The sequence below is a fragment of the Ranitomeya variabilis genome, chromosome 2, assembly GCF_051348905.1.
Source record: "Ranitomeya variabilis isolate aRanVar5 chromosome 2, aRanVar5.hap1, whole genome shotgun sequence".
Taxonomy (NCBI): Eukaryota; Metazoa; Chordata; class Amphibia; order Anura; family Dendrobatidae; genus Ranitomeya; species Ranitomeya variabilis.
This window is the reverse complement of record NC_135233.1, coordinates 308439745-308451772: the sequence shown is the minus strand read 5'-3', so window position 1 is coordinate 308451772 and position 12028 is coordinate 308439745.

Genomic DNA, 12028 nt, shown 5'->3' with positions numbered 1-12028 from the left:
GGTGTCAGCTGGCTATCGCAGCTGACATCCGGCACTATGTGCCAGGAGCGGTCATGGACCGCCCCCGGCACACTGCGATCAAACATGATCGCAGTGTTCCGGTGGTATAGGGAAGCATTGCTCAGGGAGGGGGCTCCCTGCGGGCTTCCCTGATACCCTCGGAGCAACGTGATGTGATCACGTTGCTCTGAGGGTCTCCTACCGTCTTCTCCCTGCAGGCCCCAGATCCAAAATGGCCGCGGGGCTGCAGGGAGGTGGCTTACCAGTGCCTGCTCAGAGCAGACGCCGGGAAGCCTCAAGGAGTGCACGTCAGATCGCTGATCTGACACAGTGCACAGTGTCAGATCAGCGTTCTTACACTATAACATGATGCCCCCCCGGGGCAATGTTATAGTGTAAAAAATATATATATTTACATGTGTAAAAAAAAATTAAAAAAATTCCTAAGAAATATATATATATATTGTTCCCATAAATACATTTCTTTATCTAAATAAAAAAAAACAATAAAAGTACACATATTTAGTATCGCCGCATCCGTAACGACTCAACCTATAAAACTGTCCCACTAGTTAACCCCTTCAGTGAACACCGTAAAAAAAAAATAAAAAAATAAACGAGGCAAAAAACAACACTTTATTATCATACCGCTGAACAAAAAGTGGAATAACACGTGATCAAAAAGACGGATATAAATAACCATAGTACCAGTGAAAACGTCATCTTGACCCACAAAAAACAAGCCATGATACAGCATCATCAGCAAAAATATGAAAAAGTTATAGTCCTCAGAATAAAGCGATGCAAAAATAATAATTTTTTCTATAAAATAGTTTTTATCGTATAAAAGCGCCAAAACATAAAAAATGATATAAATGAGGTATTGCTGTAATTGTACAGACCCGAAGAATAAAACTGCTTTATACATTTTACCAAACGCAGATTGGTATAAACGCCCCCCCCCCCAAAGAAATTAATGAATAGCTGGTTTTTGGTCATTCTGCCTCACAAAAATCGGAATAAAAAGCGATCAAAAAATGTCACGTGCCCGAAAATGTTACCAATAAAAACGTCAACTTGTCCCGCAAAAAACAAGACCTCAAATGACTCTGTGGACCAAAATATACAAAAATTATAGCTCTCAAAATGTGGTAATGCAAAAAATATTTTTTGCAATAAAAAGCGTCTTAGTGTGTGACGGCTGCCAATCATAAAAATCCGCTAGAAAACCCACTATAAAAGTAAATCAAACCCCCCTTCATTACCCCCTTAGTTAGAGAAAAATTAAAAAAATTTAAAAAAATTTATTTGTTTCCATTTTACCATTAGGGTTAGGGCTAGGGTTAGGGCTAGGGTTAGAGTTAGGGTTAGGGTTAGGGTTGGGGCTAGAGTTAGGGTTTGGATTACATTTACGGTTGGGATTAGGGTTAGGGGTGTGTCAGGGTTAGGGGTGTCGTTAGGGTTATGGTTGGGATCAGGGCTGCCACTAGAAATTTTGGGGCCCTATACTGGCAAAATTTTCGGGGCCCCCTTGAGACTCCACCCAGGCTCCACCCCAACCCCGCCTCCACGCTCCACCCCTAGAACTGGCCACAGTCCCACTGCTCTCTCTTGGAAAATCTCCACTTCTCACCTATCACACATTGACAGCAGCTTTTGTTTTGGCCAAAAGATTTTTTAAGCCACCAAAATTACAAGGTAGACACTTTTGGCCAGGCCCTACTCTACTGTAACCTATTAAATATTTGTTAAAATATGCAATACAATTTAGGTATATTTTTATTTATTTTTCAATTTTTAAAATGACCTATAATACCACATACAAGGAACAAATACCACAGCACCATGACCAGACACCATATTACCACCACAGTGACCGAATAATATCAAATACAAGGAACAAATACCACAACACCATGACCAGACCACATATTACCACTACATAGTGACTGAATACTACAATACTGATCAGTAATAAAAAAACACCCCACAATACTATCACCATAAGTGCCAGTATTCACAGGAGATCTGTACTTAGTATGCAGTGTCTGTGTACAGGTAATACAGTGATCACCGGTGACATTATACACAGGAGTTCTGTATATAGTGTACAGTGTAGTGTCAGTGTATAGGTAACTGTTGTGAATTTGCTTTTTGCTCCCTCTAGTGGTTACTAGTTTTTTGACTCTGGTTTTTCTGTCATTCCTTTTATCCGCACCTGGGTCGTTAGTTAGGGGTGTTGCTATATAAGCTCCCTAGACCTTCAGTTCAATGCCTGGCAACGTAGTTATCAGAGCTAGTCTGCTGTGCTCTTGTCTACTGATCCTGGTTCCAGTTATATCAGCTAAGTCTGCCTTTTGCTTTTTGCTATTTGTTTTGGTTTTGTATTTTTGTCCAGCTTGTTCCAAATCTATATCCTGACCTTTGCTGGAAGCTCTAGGGGGCTGGTGTTCTCCCCCCGGACCGTTAGACGGTTCGGGGGTTCTTGAATTTCCAGTGTGGATTTTGATAGGGTTTTTGTTGACCATATAAGTTACCTTTCTTTATTCTGCTATCAGTAAGCGGGCCTCTCTGTGCTAAACCTGGTTCATTTCTGTGTTTGTCATTTCCTCTTACCTCACCGTTATTATTTGTGGGGGGCTTCTATCCAGCTTTGGGGTCCCCTTCTCTGGAGGCAAGAAAGGTCTTTTTGTTTTCCTCTACTAGGGGTAGCTAGATTCTCCGGCTGGAGCGTGTCATCTAGAATCAACGTAGGAATGATCCCCGGCTACTTCTAGTGTTGGCGTTAGGAGTAGATATATGGTCAACCCAGTTACCACTGCCCTATGAGCTGGATTTTTGTATTCTGCAGACTTCCACGTACCTCTGAGACCCTCGCCATTGGGGTCATAACAGTTTGCCAGGCCAGTATTAAATGTTTAATGCGTTGCAGAAGAGGGATTATAAGAAAGAAGATTCTGAGTTTTTTTTTTTTTTTCTTTCTTCTTCCCCTTTACCTCAGAGTGGCTATGCTTGCTGCAGACATGAATGTCCAGACCTTGATTACAAGTGTGGACCAGCTGGCTACTCGTGTGCAGGGCATACAAGACTATGTTATCAGAAATCCTAGGTCAGAACCTAAAATACTGATTCCTGAACTGTTTTCCGGAGACAGGTTTAAGTTTAGGAATTTTGTGAATAATTGTAAATTGTTTTTGTCCCTGAGACCCTGTTCATCTGGAGACTCTGCTCAGCAAGTAAAAATAGTTATTTCGTTCTTACGGGGCGACCCTCAGGATTGGGCTTTTTCGCTGGCGCCAGGAGATCCGGCATTGGCTGATATTGATGCGTTTTTTCTGGCGCTCGGTTTACTTTATGAGGAACCCAATCTTGAGATTCAGGCAGAAAAGGCCTTGCTGGCTATGTCTCAGGGGCAGGACGAGGCTGAAGTGTATTGCCAAAAATTTCGGAAATAGTCCGTGCTGACACATTGGAACGAGTGTGCACTGGCCGCTAATTTTAGAAATGGCCTATCTGAAGCCATTAAGAATGTTATGGTGGGTTTTCCCATTCCCACAGGTCTCAATGATACTATGGCACTGGCTATTCAAATTGACCGGCGGTTGCGGGAGCGCAAAACCGCAAATTCCCTCATGGTGTTGTCTGAACAGACACCTAATTCGGTGCAATGTGATAGAAAAACCGCAAATTCCCTCATGGTGTTGTCTGAACAGACACCTGATTTAATGCAATGTGATAGAATCCTGACTAGAAATGAGCGGAAAATTCATAGACGCCGGAATGGCTTGTGCTACTACTGTGGTGATTCTACACATGTTATCTCAGCATGCTCTAAACGTATAGCTAAGGTTGTTAGTCCTGTCACCGTTGGTAATTTGCAACCTAAATTTATTCTGTCTGTAACTTTGATTTGCTCACTGTCGTCTTATCCTGTCATGGCGTTTGTAGATTCAGGTGCTGCCCTGAGTCTTATGGATCTGTCATTTGCTAAGCACTGTGGTTTTACTCTTGAACCATTAGAAAATCCTATTCCTCTTAGGGGTATTGATGCTACGCCATTGGCAGCAAATAAACCGCAGTATTGGACACAGGTTATCATGTGCATGACTCCTGAACACCGCGAGGTGATACGTTTCCTGGTTTTACATAAAATGCATAATTTGGTTGTTTTAGGGCTGCCATGGTTACAGACCCATAATCCAGTCCTGGACTGGAAGGCTATGTCAGTCTCAAGTTGGGGCTGTCGTGGTATTCATGGGGATTCCCTGCCTGTGTCTATTGCTTCTTCTACGCCTTCGGAAGTTCCGGAGTATTTGTCTGATTATCAGGATGTCTTCAGTGAGTCTGAGTCCAGTGCACTGCCTCCTCATAGGGACTGTGACTGTGCTATAGATTTGATCCCAGGCAGTAAGTTTCCTAAGGGAAGACTGTTTAATCTGTCGGTACCTGAACATACCGCTATGCGTTCATATATCAGGGAGTCTCTGGAGAAAGGACATATTCGTCCGTCTTCTTCCCCCCTTGGTGCGGGATTCTTTTTTGTGGCAAAAAAGGACGGATCTTTGAGACCTTGTATTGATTATCGGCTTTTAAATAAGATCACTGTCAAATTTCAGTATCCTTTACCGCTGTTGTCTGACTTGTTTGCCCGGATTAAAGGTGCCAAGTGGTTCACCAAGATAGACCTTCGTGGTGCGTACAACCTTGTGCGCATTAAGCAAGGTGATGAATGGAAAACCGCATTCAATACGCCCGAAGGTCATTTTGAGTACTTGGTGATGCCTTTTGGGCTCTCCAATGCGCCTTCAGTTTTTCAGTCCTTTATGCATGACATTTTCCGGAAGTATCTGGATAAATTTTTGATTGTTTATCTGGATGATATTTTGGTTTTTTCTGATGATTGGGATTCGCATGTGGAGCAGGTCAGGTTGGTCTTTAAAATTTTGCGTGAAAATTCTTTGTTTGTCAAGGGCTCAAAGTGTCTCTTTGGTGTACAGAAGGTTCCCTTTTTGGGGTTCATTTTTTCCCCTTCTGCTGTGGAGATGGACCCAGTCAAGGTCCGAGCTATTCTTGATTGGACTCAGCCCTCGTCGGTTAAGAGTCTTCAGAAGTTCTTGGGTTTCGCTAACTTCTACCGTCGTTTTATCGCTAATTTTTCTAGCATTGTGAAACCGTTGACGGATATGACCAAGAAGGGCTCCGATGTAGCTAACTGGGCTCCTGCTGCCGTGGAGGCTTTCCAGGAGTTGAAGCGCCGGTTTACTTCGGCGCCTGTTTTGTGCCAGCCCGATGTCTCACTTCCCTTTCAGGTTGAGGTGGATGCTTCAGAGATTGGAGCAGGGGCCGTTTTGTCGCAGAGAGGCCCTGGTTGCTCTGTTATGAAACCTTGTGCCTTTTTCTCCAGGAAGTTTTCGCCTGCCGAGCGAAATTATGATGTGGGCAATCGGGAGTTGTTGGCCATGAAATGGGCATTTGAGGAGTGGCGTCATTGGCTCGAGGGTGCTAAGCATCGTGTGGTGGTCTTGACTGATCACAAAAATCTGATGTATCTCGAGTCTGCTAAACGCCTTAATCCGAGACAGGCCCGCTGGTCATTGTTTTTCTCCCGCTTTGATTTTGTTGTCTCGTATTTACCAGGTTCAAAGAATGTGAAGGCCGATGCTCTTTCTAGGAGCTTTGTGCCTGATGCTCCTGGAGTCGCTGATCCTGTTGGTATTCTTAAAGATGGAGTTATCTTGTCAGCTATTTCTCCGGATCTGCGACGTGTGTTGCAGAGATTTCAGGCTGATAGGCCTGAGTCTTGTCCACCTGACAGACTGTTTGTCCCGGATAAATGGACCAGCAGAGTCATTTCCGAGGTTCATTCCTCGGTGTTGGCAGGTCACCCGGGAATTTTTGGCACCAGAGATCTGGTGGCCAGGTCCTTTTGGTGGCCTTCCTTGTCAAGGGATGTGCGGTCATTTGTGCAGTCCTGTGGGACTTGTGCTCGAGCTAAGCCTTGCTGTTCTCGTGCCAGCGGTTTGCTCTTGCCCTTGCCTGTCCCGAAGAGACCTTGGACACATATCTCCATGGATTTCATTTCTGATCTTCCGCTATCTCAGGGCATGTCCGTTATCTGGGTGATATGTGATCGCTTCTCCAAGATGGTCCATTTGGTTCCTTTGCCTAAGCTGCCTTCCTCTTCCGATCTGGTTCCTGTGTTTTTCCAGAACGTGGTTCGTTTGCACGGCATCCCTGAGAATATTGTGTCAGACAGAGGATCCCAGTTCGTTTCTAGGTTCTGGCGATCCTTTTGTAGTAGGATGGGCATTGATTTGTCGTTTTCGTCTGCTTTCCATCCTCAGACTAATGGACAGACGGAGCGAACCAATCAGACTTTGGAGGCTTATTTGAGGTGTTTTGTCTCTGCTGATCAGGACGATTGGGTGACATTCTTGCCGTTGGCTGAGTTTGCCCTTAATAATCGGGCTAGTTCCGCCACCTTGGTTTCGCCTTTTTTCTGCAACTCTGGTTTCCATCCTCGCTTTTCTTCGGGTCATGTGGAGCCTTCTGACTGTCCTGGGGTGGATTCTGTGGTAGATAGGTTGCAGCGGATCTGGAATCATGTGGTGGACAACTTGAAGTTGTCACAGGAGAGGGCTCAGCGCTTTGCCAACCGCCGCCGCGGTGTGGGTCCCCGACTACGCGTTGGGGATTTGGTATGGCTTTCTTCCCGCTTTGTTCCTATGAAGGTCTCCTCTCCCAAATTTAAACCTCGTTTTATTGGGCCTTACAAGATATTGGAAATCCTTAATCCTGTATCTTTTCGTCTGGATCTTCCTGTGTCGTTTGCTATTCACAATGTATTTCATAGGTCCTTGTTGCGGCGGTACATTGTGCCTGTAGTTCCTTCTGCTGAGCCTCCTGCTCCGGTGTTGGTTGAGGGCGAGTTGGAGTACGTGGTGGAGAAGATCTTGGATTCTCGCCTCTCCAGGCGGAGGCTTCAGTACCTGGTCAAGTGGAAGGGCTATGGTCAGGAGGATAATTCCTGGGTGGTCGCCTCTGATGTTCATGCGGCCGATTTAGTTCGTGCCTTTCATGCCGCTCATCCTGATCGCCCTGGTGGTCGTGGTGAGGGTTCGGTGACCCCTCACTAAGGGGGGGGTACTGTTGTGAATTTGCTTTTTGCTCCCTCTAGTGGTTACTAGTTTTTTGACTCTGGTTTTTCTGTCATTCCTTTTATCCGCACCTGGGTCGTTAGTTAGGGGTGTTGCTATATAAGCTCCCTAGACCTTCAGTTCAATGCCTGGCAACGTAGTTATCAGAGCTAGTCTGCTGTGCTCTTGTCTACTGATCCTGGTTCCAGTTATATCAGCTAAGTCTGCCTTTTGCTTTTTGCTATTTGTTTTGGTTTTGTATTTTTGTCCAGCTTGTTCCAAATCTATATCCTGACCTTTGCTGGAAGCTCTAGGGGGCTGGTGTTCTCCCCCCGGACCGTTAGACGGTTCGGGGGTTCTTGAATTTCCAGTGTGGATTTTGATAGGGTTTTTGTTGACCATATAAGTTACCTTTCTTTATTCTGCTATCAGTAAGCGGGCCTCTCTGTGCTAAACCTGGTTCATTTCTGTGTTTGTCATTTCCTCTTACCTCACCGTTATTATTTGTGGGGGGCTTCTATCCAGCTTTGGGGTCCCCTTCTCTGGAGGCAAGAAAGGTCTTTTTGTTTTCCTCTACTAGGGGTAGCTAGATTCTCCGGCTGGAGCGTGTCATCTAGAATCAACGTAGGAATGATCCCCGGCTACTTCTAGTGTTGGCGTTAGGAGTAGATATATGGTCAACCCAGTTACCACTGCCCTATGAGCTGGATTTTTGTATTCTGCAGACTTCCACGTACCTCTGAGACCCTCGCCATTGGGGTCATAACAGTTTGCCAGGCCAGTATTAAATGTTTAATGCGTTGCAGAAGAGGGATTATAAGAAAGAAGATTCTGAGTTTTTTTTTTTTTTTCTTTCTTCTTCCCCTTTACCTCAGAGTGGCTATGCTTGCTGCAGACATGAATGTCCAGACCTTGATTACAAGTGTGGACCAGCTGGCTACTCGTGTGCAGGGCATACAAGACTATGTTATCAGAAATCCTAGGTCAGAACCTAAAATACCGATTCCTGAACTGTTTTCCGGAGACAGGTTTAAGTTTAGGAATTTTGTGAATAATTGTAAATTGTTTTTGTCCCTGAGACCCTGTTCATCTGGAGACTCTGCTCAGCAAGTAAAAATAGTTATTTCGTTCTTACGGGGCGACCCTCAGGATTGGGCTTTTTCGCTGGCGCCAGGAGATCCGGCATTGGCTGATATTGATGCGTTTTTTCTGGCGCTCGGTTTACTTTATGAGGAACCCAATCTTGAGATTCAGGCAGAAAAGGCCTTGCTGGCTATGTCTCAGGGGCAGGACGAGGCTGAAGTGTATTGCCAAAAATTTCGGAAATAGTCCGTGCTGACACATTGGAACGAGTGTGCACTGGCCGCTAATTTTAGAAATGGCCTATCTGAAGCCATTAAGAATGTTATGGTGGGTTTTCCCATTCCCACAGGTCTCAATGATACTATGGCACTGGCTATTCAAATTGACCGGCGGTTGCGGGAGCGCAAAACCGCAAATTCCCTCATGGTGTTGTCTGAACAGACACCTAATTCGGTGCAATGTGATAGAAAAACCGCAAATTCCCTCATGGTGTTGTCTGAACAGACACCTGATTTAATGCAATGTGATAGAATCCTGACTAGAAATGAGCGGAAAATTCATAGACGCCGGAATGGCTTGTGCTACTACTGTGGTGATTCTACACATGTTATCTCAGCATGCTCTAAACGTATAGCTAAGGTTGTTAGTCCTGTCACCGTTGGTAATTTGCAACCTAAATTTATTCTGTCTGTAACTTTGATTTGCTCACTGTCGTCTTATCCTGTCATGGCGTTTGTAGATTCAGGTGCTGCCCTGAGTCTTATGGATCTGTCATTTGCTAAGCACTGTGGTTTTACTCTTGAACCATTAGAAAATCCTATTCCTCTTAGGGGTATTGATGCTACGCCATTGGCAGCAAATAAACCGCAGTATTGGACACAGGTTATCATGTGCATGACTCCTGAACACCGCGAGGTGATACGTTTCCTGGTTTTACATAAAATGCATAATTTGGTTGTTTTAGGGCTGCCATGGTTACAGACCCATAATCCAGTCCTGGACTGGAAGGCTATGTCAGTCTCAAGTTGGGGCTGTCGTGGTATTCATGGGGATTCCCTGCCTGTGTCTATTGCTTCTTCTACGCCTTCGGAAGTTCCGGAGTATTTGTCTGATTATCAGGATGTCTTCAGTGAGTCTGAGTCCAGTGCACTGCCTCCTCATAGGGACTGTGACTGTGCTATAGATTTGATCCCAGGCAGTAAGTTTCCTAAGGGAAGACTGTTTAATCTGTCGGTACCTGAACATACCGCTATGCGTTCATATATCAGGGAGTCTCTGGAGAAAGGACATATTCGTCCGTCTTCTTCCCCCCTTGGTGCGGGATTCTTTTTTGTGGCAAAAAAGGACGGATCTTTGAGACCTTGTATTGATTATCGGCTTTTAAATAAGATCACTGTCAAATTTCAGTATCCTTTACCGCTGTTGTCTGACTTGTTTGCCCGGATTAAAGGTGCCAAGTGGTTCACCAAGATAGACCTTCGTGGTGCGTACAACCTTGTGCGCATTAAGCAAGGTGATGAATGGAAAACCGCATTCAATACGCCCGAAGGTCATTTTGAGTACTTGGTGATGCCTTTTGGGCTCTCCAATGCGCCTTCAGTTTTTCAGTCCTTTATGCATGACATTTTCCGGAAGTATCTGGATAAATTTTTGATTGTTTATCTGGATGATATTTTGGTTTTTTCTGATGATTGGGATTCGCATGTGGAGCAGGTCAGGTTGGTCTTTAAAATTTTGCGTGAAAATTCTTTGTTTGTCAAGGGCTCAAAGTGTCTCTTTGGTGTACAGAAGGTTCCCTTTTTGGGGTTCATTTTTTCCCCTTCTGCTGTGGAGATGGACCCAGTCAAGGTCCGAGCTATTCTTGATTGGACTCAGCCCTCGTCGGTTAAGAGTCTTCAGAAGTTCTTGGGTTTCGCTAACTTCTACCGTCGTTTTATCGCTAATTTTTCTAGCATTGTGAAACCGTTGACGGATATGACCAAGAAGGGCTCCGATGTAGCTAACTGGGCTCCTGCTGCCGTGGAGGCTTTCCAGGAGTTGAAGCGCCGGTTTACTTCGGCGCCTGTTTTGTGCCAGCCCGATGTCTCACTTCCCTTTCAGGTTGAGGTGGATGCTTCAGAGATTGGAGCAGGGGCCGTTTTGTCGCAGAGAGGCCCTGGTTGCTCTGTTATGAAACCTTGTGCCTTTTTCTCCAGGAAGTTTTCGCCTGCCGAGCGAAATTATGATGTGGGCAATCGGGAGTTGTTGGCCATGAAATGGGCATTTGAGGAGTGGCGTCATTGGCTCGAGGGTGCTAAGCATCGTGTGGTGGTCTTGACTGATCACAAAAATCTGATGTATCTCGAGTCTGCTAAACGCCTTAATCCGAGACAGGCCCGCTGGTCATTGTTTTTCTCCCGCTTTGATTTTGTTGTCTCGTATTTACCAGGTTCAAAGAATGTGAAGGCCGATGCTCTTTCTAGGAGCTTTGTGCCTGATGCTCCTGGAGTCGCTGATCCTGTTGGTATTCTTAAAGATGGAGTTATCTTGTCAGCTATTTCTCCGGATCTGCGACGTGTGTTGCAGAGATTTCAGGCTGATAGGCCTGAGTCTTGTCCACCTGACAGACTGTTTGTCCCGGATAAATGGACCAGCAGAGTCATTTCCGAGGTTCATTCCTCGGTGTTGGCAGGTCACCCGGGAATTTTTGGCACCAGAGATCTGGTGGCCAGGTCCTTTTGGTGGCCTTCCTTGTCAAGGGATGTGCGGTCATTTGTGCAGTCCTGTGGGACTTGTGCTCGAGCTAAGCCTTGCTGTTCTCGTGCCAGCGGTTTGCTCTTGCCCTTGCCTGTCCCGAAGAGACCTTGGACACATATCTCCATGGATTTCATTTCTGATCTTCCGCTATCTCAGGGCATGTCCGTTATCTGGGTGATATGTGATCGCTTCTCCAAGATGGTCCATTTGGTTCCTTTGCCTAAGCTGCCTTCCTCTTCCGATCTGGTTCCTGTGTTTTTCCAGAACGTGGTTCGTTTGCACGGCATCCCTGAGAATATTGTGTCAGACAGAGGATCCCAGTTCGTTTCTAGGTTCTGGCGATCCTTTTGTAGTAGGATGGGCATTGATTTGTCGTTTTCGTCTGCTTTCCATCCTCAGACTAATGGACAGACGGAGCGAACCAATCAGACTTTGGAGGCTTATTTGAGGTGTTTTGTCTCTGCTGATCAGGACGATTGGGTGACATTCTTGCCGTTGGCTGAGTTTGCCCTTAATAATCGGGCTAGTTCCGCCACCTTGGTTTCGCCTTTTTTCTGCAACTCTGGTTTCCATCCTCGCTTTTCTTCGGGTCATGTGGAGCCTTCTGACTGTCCTGGGGTGGATTCTGTGGTAGATAGGTTGCAGCGGATCTGGAATCATGTGGTGGACAACTTGAAGTTGTCACAGGAGAGGGCTCAGCGCTTTGCCAACCGCCGCCGCGGTGTGGGTCCCCGACTACGCGTTGGGGATTTGGTATGGCTTTCTTCCCGCTTTGTTCCTATGAAGGTCTCCTCTCCCAAATTTAAACCTCGTTTTATTGGGCCTTACAAGATATTGGAAATCCTTAATCCTGTATCTTTTCGTCTGGATCTTCCTGTGTCGTTTGCTATTCACAATGTATTTCATAGGTCCTTGTTGCGGCGGTACATTGTGCCTGTAGTTCCTTCTGCTGAGCCTCCTGCTCCGGTGTTGGTTGAGGGCGAGTTGGAGTACGTGGTGGAGAAGATCTTGGATTCTCGCCTCTCCAGGCGGAGGCTTCAGTACCTGGTCAAGTGGAAGGGCTATGGTCAGGA